We start from the raw sequence: 12,644 nt of genomic DNA, 5'->3' as shown, positions 1-12,644 counted from the left end.
TTCTTCTTTTCTTGTGTTTTGTATTGTTACTACCGCGCCAGGAAAACCATTTCGACCATGCATTGTTATGTGATTGTCCATCGTCTAGGTGTACTCTATCTCTCCTAAAAGTTTGTAACCCATTTGCTGAAACACCCTGTATATATACACGTTTAGTTCGACCGATTGCAACAAAAACGTTGTACAACTAGATGTTACATTTCAACGTTCTATGGCTAATCGTTTTTGAGTTATAAGAGATGCATACTTACATCCTTACAGACATCACAAAAAAAAAAAAACAAATCCTTTCGCAATCCGTTTTATAATCAATAGTGTACAACCTAGTCCTTTATTCTGTTCGTACATACACATACCACGCAAAACTAACATTCAAAGGGATTCGAGAGCGGTCAAAATAGATAGTTTCGTTGAAATGTTAGCCGAAATATTTGGCGATTACAATACTTCCTTTACTTCGGACAAGGAAGTAAAAAAGGGAAGAAAATACTAAAAAAAAATTCTCTTAATAAATGGAAGAATCAAATAAGCAGACAAACCAGCAGCTGAAAACAACTATGTTTAAAACGTAAGCTAATACGCTAAAACTTGGAACGGAATATTATTGTTTTGAATCCGTTCCTTCTCAAGGGAATGGCCAATTTCAACGCAACCAACTTGGTTTCATTATAGGAAATCCAATATAACGTTTCTGAATGTTATGAGATGTGTAAATATTTTAATTTATAACTCAATAAATGACACTTGCCGACGTTATTTTAACTTAAAAACAAAAGTAATAAAATGTTGCATAATGTACAATGTAGATGCAAACAAAAGAATGTTTAAATTGGGAACAACATAATCAAAGTAAGAACAATATTGCGTCCAAATTTTAAACTAGAAAAAATTGTAAATTGTACTGAACTTAAAAATTTTTGAATCCTTTATAATTTTATGTAAAAGAGAAAATAATGAGGAAAAATATATAAATTTTTAAAACAGTAAAAATAATGAACATATAAATGTTTTTACAATTAAATAAGACTAATTATTTTAATTCATTAATTAAACTAATTAATTTTTTTATTAATTAGTACTTTAAGAATCACAATTAATAAAGAATAAATTCTCTAGGATTGTTTTGAAAACGTGGAGCCAAAATAAGCACGAATTTGTTAAGGGATTGAATAACTGAGGTGTAGCAGGTCATGTGATATGTGGGTGGGAGGTGAATGTGAGTTTAAATTGGATTGCAGTTATGCGAAAGCGGAAAAATTTTGTTAAGAAATTAATTACGAAAGTAATATATTCCTAAAGATGTAAAAGCCATCTTCCTTTATTTGCTCGCATTTCTTACGAGGTCGTTATTTGGACGAATTTCTTTTTACGTTGCTTTGGTTTGTTTGAGTATTTTAGAACAGCTTTCATATTATTCTTATTTGTTTTTATAATGGTTGTTTGTATTAGAAATTTTGCTATTTCAGGGGCAAATCCTCATTTCATTTTGCAAAATTGAATAAGATATTTCAATTTCTTCAGATCCCGTTTTAATAAATATTTCTCTTTCTCTCTCTCTCTTTAAATATACATATATATTATAGAAGAAAATTATATATATATATTTCTTCTATAACAATACAGGATAAGCAGTTATCATTGCCCTTAGTCATAAGTAAATCGTTATAACTAGCTTTAATCCATAGAAATAATTTTGAATCATATTCAGAAGGCTCTACGTTATAATTATTACTTTTAACAAGAAAAATATATTACTTAATATTTTGATGTCTGTTCTGGTTAAGTAATGTCAAATTTTGATTTCAAAGACAAGAGTGGTATTTCGCCCGTTTCAGTCACTACATTCTTTTAAGACTACTTTAGAAAGCGTTTTTTATCGCTCCAAAAGTAAAGCAATCCATCAGTAAAACATCGGAGTACTTTGAAAGAACAGGAACAAAATAACTAAATTTAATACCTTTGCCATTTTTTCAAGATATGATTTGTATTTTAGTTTCGTCATTGTGGAATTGTATTCTCTGAGGTCTTGGTAGATAAAACAGCGAAATCCATCTTTTTACCTAAGAAGGATTTTAAATAATTTTTGAAAATATAAAGAATAGAGGAGAAAGAAATAAAGAAAGATTTGGGAGCGCATTAAAGATTTTCGTCGCCATTAGATTTGAATCATCAGTTTAAAATGGATTGCGATGAATTCGGGTATAATACTGAATTTGTGTATACTTTAATTATAACTAATCTAACTTTATCTGCGTAGCATAATATACTAATATATAATGCAAAATATACCGATTACATACAAATATATTTTTCACTTTATTTTCTCGTTGCCGAAAAAAAGGGCACAAGCAATCATACATCATTTATTAAAATTTTCTTTTGATCTTGGAATTAAATTTGCAGCTTTTCCTCTTTCTTATTGTACGTAATATTTTTTACTATAGTTTCCAAAATAAATAATTGCTGCATCAAAAATTACAACATATTTCCATTTTCGCCTAAATATTTTTTTCGGGAATTGTGTAGCATGTTTTGAGCCCTGTCTCATGCCTAGACAACAATTGATGCATATTAGATTTAGCTACTTTTATTAAGCCTTAAAATGTCGCTTTTCTTACATAATTTACTCGATTCAGAGATGTTTGAAGTAATCGCGATTATTTGTTTCTTCGCCTTTTAAGTCTACAAACATTATACTAATTTGAAATGGTTTTAAAAGTACTTATTCTAATATTCTTCTAGTATTCGCTTGCTGCATTTTTTAAAGTAAAAGCGTTAGTTGGGTGAAGTTACTTATTTTCCTCTGGAATGCTAATTCTATGATTTTCACATTTATTTTAATAAAAAAGTTCCAATAAAAGAATATTTGGAAAACGGATAAACATAGTCTTCGATTCCAAACTTGTACACATATGCAGTTTCTAATGTAGATGATATTTAATTGCATTAGATGATAATTTAATTTTCAAATTTATGCGCTGTTGCCAAATAACTGTTTCGTAAAGCTCAATTTTCCACCATCTAAATCATCCAAACTTATTCACGAAATGTGCAGAACTGCCGCTGTAGAAAGAATAGAAAATAAATTAACTGATTTTTAATAAATATTTTAAATCTACAAGCCATAGAACTCATAAATTAGGTTTATGTGTAATTGAAATTTTATGACTTCATAAGCAGTAGAAAAGCACAAATTAATATTATAAGTAGACATGATCCAAACATAAATAAACTCCATTTGTTCGATTATCTTGAATTGCTCTCCACCGTTACAACACTTTTGAGTACGCTTTTGCGAAGCAGGGAAAAATGAAAAATCGGTAGGCAATCGTAAGTGGAATATGTATTCATATTGACAACTTGGAAATTAGAGAGCTTTTATTGCACTACCGGGAAGAATACTCTTTTGTGTATTCAACATAAACATAGAATATTGCTCTTTGTCCATTATCATACTCTAAAAGATGTGAATTTCAATTCACAGCTTGCTATGCATAGATACATATAGCATATATACAGTGCATTATACTTCTAAGCATGTTTGCCGAGAACGAACGGGTCGGCTGCAAATTTTCACAGGACTAGTTTCGACGGTTTTACCGAACTATCAGCCTCAGCTGCAAAAGCGCAAATGAACGAGATAAGATATAGTTATTAGATAAGATAAGAATGGCTGGGCAGGAGTTAACCTACTGGTGCCATCTTTTAATGAAACGAGAACTAAAACATAATGTCCTTAGAGGCTGAAGGCAAAGATGGATTGGAATTAGGATCATTTTCGATATCAAGATATAAAGTTTCGATATCAGGAAACTGTAGAAATCTGTAATGCCCTTTCTCAAGAGGTTGCGTTACTAGGTTAGCTAGTAAGAAGGTTTGAGAGCCAACTTAAATTAAAAATAAACACTAAATTGAATCGTGTAGTCATTGATTACTAAACTTAATTTTAAATTAAAACGCACTCTTATTTTAAATTCATATCGCCACGAATGGTTGGCTGAATTCTGAGCACCGCTGGTGCATTTATGTTCCCGTTCTGTTTTAATGAAAGAAAGGTTTATTTTAAAAAACCTTCTTAAGACTGTCCAGATTGTGAGTTCTGTCTATACACAGTAATAATTTGCTTAACTCCTGTTAGAAATTTGGTATTAGTTTATACTACCAAATTAAGTCAAATATTATGTATGAAATAACAAATTCTAGTTCTTCCCCCCCCAACAAAAATGATATAAATAAGGTAAATATGGAAGCTTTAATTTATGAAATAAAACATTGTGAAATATGGAATAAAAGATTTTAAATAGTTTTCACGACAAAAATAACATGTTGCCCTTTCCCGATATACCATTGTTCGATACACGCCTATTTGGGTACTTAACTGCGTATTCTTTATAAAAGTTTCGCCTTTTTTGCTTTACTTTTCTTTTCTTTGGCCATAAGTATGAAATCCTCTTTCTTCAATGGATAGGTCTTGTTGGATTTGGACGAACGCTCGCTTCGGTAGTCCTCTTCATCAGAACTATCGAGTGGTGTCCTATAAAAGGACATTTTCTACCCGAAGGTAATTAATCAGTCAAATAAACTTTTTCAAAAATCAAATTCTGATAATTCTTGATCAAATTCTTCAGAAAAAATCGTAACAACGAACTGAAAAGAACAAGCTCAAAACGTAAATATCTCATAGAATTTTTCTTGTACTGCGACTGTGAGAATTGATGCTCTGTCTGGGCTTATATAGTTTTTCTCTAGCCGCCGAGAAATCTCTAATCCCTTCAATTTCTCGAAATTATATGGAGGTAGGTTAAAGTAGTTACATATAGGGATCGATTACAGTTACATATAGGGATAAAATACAGTTATTTAATCACGGTAACAATTACAGCTATACAGGAACCGAACCAAATTATCGCCAAATTCATACCAAATTTGAAAACTTTTGAGAATTTTTGCGTTATATTATAGAGAAGATACTACGATTATAAATGTAACTTCGATAAAATAATTTACATATATACAAAATTCGTAACAGTACCTATCACTTCTGCTTACAATTTCTTTTCAAAATCTTGCCACCAATTAATTAAAAAAATTAAATAACAAAGAAATTGTGTGTATATATGTGTATTCCTGGCACTGTAGAAAAACGATGGCACTCAGAGTCATCGAATGTTTAATACAGATGGTCCTCCACCCGAATATGTGTATCTCGAAGCCCGAATTTTGAATTTCGAATTTCTTAGCCCAAAAGGAGCTATCAGTCTCGAAACAGGATTTTACATACATGCATAATAAAACGTGTGTCACTTTTCAAATTGTTGCCACTAAATGTTATTGCCCTATAGCATTTTTAAAGAAATTAAATAATGAAGAATTTGCATGTAATGTTTTTCGCATTGTAAAAAAGCGGTGATATGTAGAGTCAATTGAATAACGTAACCGTCCACCCAAACATGTGAACCTGGAAGCCCGAGTTTTAAATTTCGAATTTGTTTTATTATTTATTTCATATTTTGTAAATCTTTCGTGCATTGTTGTTTAAAAAATTCAACGAGCAGTGGCAACACTTTTCGAAATAAAACATTTTCATCTAAAGATACGCGAAGATCGCAAGACCGTTGCCATTCGGGAAAATGTAAGATAGTATTCTTTCAGCTTAAATTAACAAACTCGATTCTATGAAAGCAATGTGTTGCTGAGGCCGGAAATAAAATACTTTTATCTTCCAGGCGCCAGCATGTTGCCTTTCAGTAAAGCCTAAGATATTGAAATTTATTTTCAAAAATTATTGAGCAACAAACTAAGCGATTTAAAAACAATAAACACAGTTCTTAAGTATATTCTCTTCCTACTTTTTAACGCGATTGATTTAAATAAACGTGTATTAAATTCGATGTACAATTAGAAATGTTCAATATTTTAATGAAATAACATTAGATGGAGACATAAAAATCATTATATACTTGTACCTTCTTATGATAACTATTTTAGGTGACTGACCACGCTAACGGCTAGTTTTTAAACAAATAATATAGAGAATATAAAAATATATATGGTAACTTCTAAAAATCTGTCGGGAATTCTAAATATATGCTGTTTTAAATATTTTTTGATTCTGAATACAGGGGCAAGCGCATTTAACATTGAGTAAATGTAATTGGCCGCTATGTTAACTGAAACCGTAATCCCACACTTATTGCTTTCCAGCAATTTCAAGTAGTAGAAAATACTAGAAATATTTCGCAGCCGGTGTAAAACTATTTAAGGCCGAAGAGAGAGCATCTGCTCTGAGTTGTTTAGTTAACTGCTATGTGTTATTGTTGCGAATTCAGCGTCAGATTGGATTAGCTTTCTTTTTAGATATGCTTTGCATTACGTTCTGTTTAACGTTCTCAGTAGTTTGAAGCCTACCTGTTGATTATACTATGAACACTTGTACGAATATTTTTGTGGTAAATTCCAAAGTTATGAAATATTTCTTTTGATAAAAAAATTAATTTTATTGACCAATTACCGGACTTATACATTCAGCCTGTTACGAACCCATACGCACTCAACAATATGATAAATTGAAAAAAGACTGAAAAAAAAAAAAATAAATATCTATGCCAAAACTTAAAACTGCATCGGGAATTCTAAACATATGCTGCTATGCAGAATTTAATATTTTGTGGTTTTGTTGTTGAACCGTATGTGGTGTAGAAAATTATGCTTAATAATAAAGCAAAAAATACAAAAACAATTCTAGTAGAAGCGTGTGCAAGAGCATATTGATAGCCTGAAATCTCAGCGAGATCGGGAAAATCCTTAATAAACCCTTCCGAACGATTGTTGAAATCTAAAAACTTTCTTTTTATTTTATTTTTCTTTTAAGGTTCATTATGCTTGTATTTAATACTACTAACTTTACGTAATTATTTATTTGCTTGTTAACAGAGTAATTAATGGTTTAATCATAATTATGCCTTTTCTGGAATGATGCACACTGTCCAGAAAGAAAAATGTGACAATTCTATATCTCTTCGGTCTACTGGACTGATTGACGAAATTCAAATTGCGTTTTTCATGTCTTGAAAGCCCGACTTAGAATATGTAGTACATTTATATACAGCAGTGTTCTAATATAGGTATTTTGACACAAAATCGGACTTTTTCTGAAATGATATGCCAATTATTTTCCATATTTCGATTCTACGACTCAAATTATGCCTAAAAATTAAATTTTGTAAAATTGGGTGCGACATTTACGAAAAATTCCAAAATTTATCTTGGCGCATTTTTTTCAGTTTGCGCCAAGAATGATTCACTTGGCGAACTTCTTAATTTATAGCAACCTATTTTTCTTTCCTTTATTTTCATTGTGCACGAGCGGGTAAAAAAGTCATCGTTCGTACTTTCAAATAATTTCAACAAAGTGCATAAACCACATTTGACGTTATTATCGCTTGTAACAAATACGCCAAATTTCAAAACTCTCCAATATGTAAATTCATATATTTCTTAGAAAATTTTGAATAAAAAACTCTAATTTTTTGCAAGTGTGCGTAGAAATACATCTACTTTAAGATGTCAGAAATTTTATAGATACAAAAACATTTTTCGAAAAATATTTAAAAATAAATCATAAAAAATGTGCGAATTATATTTAGATTATGCCTAAATTTCGAATTCTGGAAGAAGGAATCAAGTAAATTTAATAAAAAAGAGATATTAATAAATATATATCAAATTCAATTAACATTGAGGAGCTAAAAGTTTGAGAGCTAATTTTTTAAAAACTACTCGTACGATTTTTACAAAACTTGGCAAGTTGGCATAATTTGAGTCGTAGAAACAAAATATGGAAATATTTGCCATGTAATTGCAGAAAACGTCCGAATTTGTGTCAAAATACCTATATTAGAACAAAGCTATTTATAAATCTAATACATACCCTAAGTTGCGCTTTCGAAACATGAACAATTTGAATTTCGTCAAACGGTCCAGTAGAACAGGAGATATAGAACCGTCCCTTTGCTTTTTGCGCAATGTACCTTGGCAATGGCTTGGTCAAGCTTTGGAATAGTATTTAATGTTTTTTAAAATTTATTTCAGATTTTGTACAAAGTTAAAGAATTTTTATTTAATACAGTCAAAGATTTCAAAGCCACAAATGCCAATACTGCTCAAAATGAAACACTGTAGCTTCACTAATTTATATTGATGCAGGGACGTGTAAAATACACATTACTCTTGCCGGGATTCGAACTTCGGATCTCCCGAATATGCGCCGAGTGTGCCTCAAGTTACACCACGAAGGCATGCGGAAAGGAGGGAGGAAATAACCTTATATGCACCACCTTTTAAGGGCAGTTGGTTATTAAGGAGCCCAAACGCCAAATCCTGCTGATGGCGAATTATCTTTCGCTCACCTTTTTAATCCGGACACCACTTGAAGAGGTTTCTACAGAGTTCTAGAACTGTCAGGAAACTGAAGCTACCAGAAATGCAATAGCTGGATTCGAACTCCGAACCTCCCGAACACGTGATGAGCGTGCTTCCAGTTTTACCACGATAGCATGCTAAATACCTTATACAAATTTATAGAAATACCTTATAACATTTTTATCTCCAGTGCTTTAAACTTTTGCCATTCAGCAAAATATAAAATATTTATTTTCAATCATCAATTTCGGCTATTTGAAAGCAATGTGTTGTCACCTGCCTCAAACAGAATACTTTTTATATCCATGCGCTTGTGTGTTGCCATTCAGTAAAAGATATTTAACTTTCAAATTTAGCCCACCAGCGGCCGAGCGGTAACGTCGCTGAACGCTGGTAGTTCGGTCCGAGGTTCGAATCCCGCGAACGGGCTGGCTGCATGGGTGTTTTCATGGTTTTCCCTATGTGTAACGTGTATACGAGCCAGTTTCCCTTAGAAAGCCCTCCACGAAGGCATCCCTCATCTTAGGCAAATAGCCCTCGAGGCTTTGCCATATTCACACACACACACACTTTCAAATTTAATTTGTCACTGAGTAACAAGTCAAATGTCTGAAAAGCAATAAACGCAGTGCTTAAAAATACTTTTTCTACCTTTATCTCTGATTGATTTAAATAAAAATGCATTTAAATCATCGGATGTCTATTTAGAAATATTAAATACTTTCATGAAACAATACTAGCTAGACTTATTAAAATCATTATATAGTATTTTCTTTTTTATAATAAATCTTTTAGGTGGCTGGTGGCTCGAGCGGCTAGTCTACAATGAAACAATGTATCAAATATAAAAAAGCTGTGAGGCAACTCGTTACACTCTATCGAAAATTCTGAAGATATGCTGTTTTTAAATATTTTATGATTTTGCTTTTGAACTAGACTGCATATGGCGTAACAAAGCGAGGAAATCGAAGCTCAGTAATTACGTTAAAAAGAAAAAAAAGTGTGTTAGCAGGAGTGAATCCATGATGCTCAGCAAGCTGTCAATGAGCTCGCTGGTCAATGTCAATGCTCCTGGAATGCTCAGCGAGAGCATAGAGAAACCTAAATGAATACTTTGATGCGCAATTAAAATCTGAATCCATACAGATTTTCTTTTTTTCATTCATATTTTTATTTATTTATTTATTTGGTTCTTTTTATTTCCGTATGTTTTAACTGAAATGAATAAATCCTTTTTTAAAAATTCAGAGTTAAATACACATGAATGCACTTTCTTCTCATGTTTGTTAAATATGCGATTCTCTATGGAACTCGTCAAATTCTTATATCATGGAAACATTCTCTATTATGACTTGTAACGTTAAAGCTGGGTGCGATGATTCTTGCTACAGCAAGAAGTTAAATATAATTTTTTTTAAAAATATGAAACCGTAATATAAAATAAAAATTTTGAATAACATAATATAAAAAAGTCTGCGTTTTTGCCCCTTCAGAGCTGATATAGGAAACAAAAAATTTGTATAGTACTAAATAAAAAATTTAGAAAATATTCTTCCCAACAGAATAATATGAGAAATTAAAAAAATTAATTCATGGAGTTAATTGAAAGAAAACTGTAAATCGTATGAAATAAAGTTTTAAAGAGTTTTCGCTAAGCCAGAAGTAAAATATGAACTAAAAAAATGGGAAAATTACACTACGTAATAAAAATAGCGAACGTTCACTTCAGCTAAAGTTATATATATATATATAATAAAAGTGTAAAAATTAATAATCTGAAATAAAAATCTGCGAAAGAAAACTGTACGTATGTATGAAATAAAACATACGTATGTATGAAATAAAAAATGTTATAAAATTTGTGTGGAACGTTTACTTTAGCTAACGTTATGTATATAATAAAAACGTACAAAATCAATTATCTAAAATAAAATTTTGCGAAAAAAAGTTATATGAACTAAAACAGGAAAATTATATAGATGTGCATATTTATACGAAATAAAAAATTTGAAACAAAATTTGAAAGACAAGAAATGAAGCTGTTTTAAATTAATCACATTTTACATTTCATTAACATTATTACAACGTGCCTGTCTAATTGCACAAAAAATTAGACATGATTTTCCTCAAATTATTTTATTTAGTACTTTTGACTTTGTAATCCTGTCTTAGCTATAAATCCTTTATTCAGGAATATAAAATAAACTAAATGGACATTAATTAAGCAACTATATAAATAAACAATAAACATGTATAGTTTTAATTCTATCTAATTAAGCACACAGATAAGTATACAAATATCTGCTTTCTCCTCTTATGTTATGGCAAAATATTAAATGAATTAATACTAGTTAGAATAATTAACTATTTTTTCATTTAATTTTTTTATTTCATAAGAAGAAGTATAAAATTATAAAATTTACTCCACGAAAGAAAATTGCATACCTCTTAAGAGTGATTAATTCCAGGTTTGGGTTCTGATCATGGAGAAAATAAAACATCAATAAACTTTATTTTCAAATCGAACTGTAAATAGGAAGAAGCGGAAACCTCATTTAAAACTAGCACGATTGTTGACGAAATCGCAACATTCCTCGGTAAAGTTTTCGCGGAAAAAGTGCATTACAGGCGCACGAGACGAGAGCCGAAACGTTGTGAAGTGCCATCAGATGCATCGCTCACACGAGTGTTATTAAGAGCTATACACGAGCGCTATCTTGTGGCAGTTTCTAATTCCCGAAACGAATAAATGCAAGGATTCCTTCAGTGCGCCTACCTAAGCAACTAATTTCTTTGTGCAACTCAACTGATTTCATTGACAAATATATAAATAAAGGCTGACGAGAAGCATTGATATAAAAGTCCATTTCTTTCATTAATGCCTGAAAACTTCATTTAATTTTTACAGGTTTACAGCTTAAATTTAAGTCGAAATAAAGCGAATTTGTTCAATAATAATCTAAGTAATGATAGTATTTATTTTGTAGTCGAATGTTATCTTCTTAATTTTATTTTTGAAATGCAATTCTATTTTTTCTTAGATGGCACACTTAAGATAAAAAAATAATGAACGTCACTTATATGGATGTAGGATTTCGCTTCAGCTGATTCTTAGTAACTCCTGTATTTAAATCTAGTTTAAACTGTGAAATACTTGATTTTCTAGACTTCCGTCAATTCGTAGTAAATTTAATCAATCTTGAAAAGAAGAACAATTACCTCATACTTTCATAGCCTATATCATTTGTTTCAAACTGGTTAAAGAGAATGTCCCTTTTCACTGGCAGTAACATTGTCAGAAACTGAGAGTATAACCCTGCAGGTTCAATAAGAAAGACTACATATATCTTTGTGTTTATTCTCATGTAATAATTAAATAAGAAAAGTTGCTTTTAATTTGTTCGAAATAGCATTCTTCCCAGTATAGACAGCTATTCCTAGCATAGATAATAGTGCAAAATACTTGCTTCCTTTACCATAATGAAGTGTTTACCTATTTACCGTATGCAGTATTGAGGTAGATAATATTATCCAAATCTAGTGCTCATTTTATTTTTAAGTAACTCCTTTTTTTAATGCATTGTGCAGAAACGGAAAGTTTTAGTTTGATATAGCATAAATATTCCTCTTTTTGTCATCTGCTCAACACTCATCCTCCAAAACATTTTAGTGTGTCACTAAAAAACAAAGTCACTTTTACTGTATTGAAATTATTCCATCTTTTGCCATTACAAAGTATCCCAGAACTAGTTGGCCAAAACTAAAAGGTACAAGAATTAAGGTGCGCAACTGATACTCTAGGAACAAACAGCAGCAAATGGAAAGCTCCAGAGCAAATATGTTAAAGAGAAAAACTGATACCAATATAATATGCATACACCGTAATCTGTAATATTGAAACAGAATTCAGTGAAATAAATTACAGAAAATTCACGTGGATACGACAATAAAAGAAACGAAATTCATCAGGAGTGAATAAAAAGGAATATTGTTCCATAGGTTATCGTGCTTCAAAAAGGAGTATATGTTATTCCCTCGTTTGACGGCATCCTCAGTTCACTGGAACTCATCTGTTATGACAGCAAGAAGAACATAAAATTGCATCTTCATATATTTTATTATAACATTCTATGGATTGGAATAAGGGGATCGGACAATTCATCGATGTAGCTACTTTTTGCTAATGACTACGATGCACCTACTATTGAGCTTATGACTAAGAT

General features: G+C 30.9%; 1 protein-coding gene across 1 annotated transcript in view; it reads right to left on the bottom strand.

Moving 5' to 3' along the window:
- LOC118187699 (endothelial cell-selective adhesion molecule-like) overlaps positions 1-11,066 on the bottom strand; it is a 148,186-nt gene extending 137,120 nt beyond the window's left edge. Inside the window, exon 1 of the mRNA XM_035357976.2 lies at positions 10,867-11,066. The gene's annotated coding sequence lies outside the window, so the exon portion shown is untranslated. The remainder of the gene's footprint in view (positions 1-10,866) is intronic.
- Positions 11,067-12,644: the final 1,578 nt, after the last annotated feature.

The sequence above is a fragment of the Stegodyphus dumicola genome, chromosome 3 (assembly GCF_044657685.1).
Source record: "Stegodyphus dumicola isolate Sdum_Otavi_A_Nest chromosome 3, ASM4465768v1".
Taxonomy (NCBI): domain Eukaryota; kingdom Metazoa; phylum Arthropoda; class Arachnida; order Araneae; family Eresidae; genus Stegodyphus; species Stegodyphus dumicola.
This window is presented reverse-complemented; position numbering and strand designations above follow the sequence as displayed.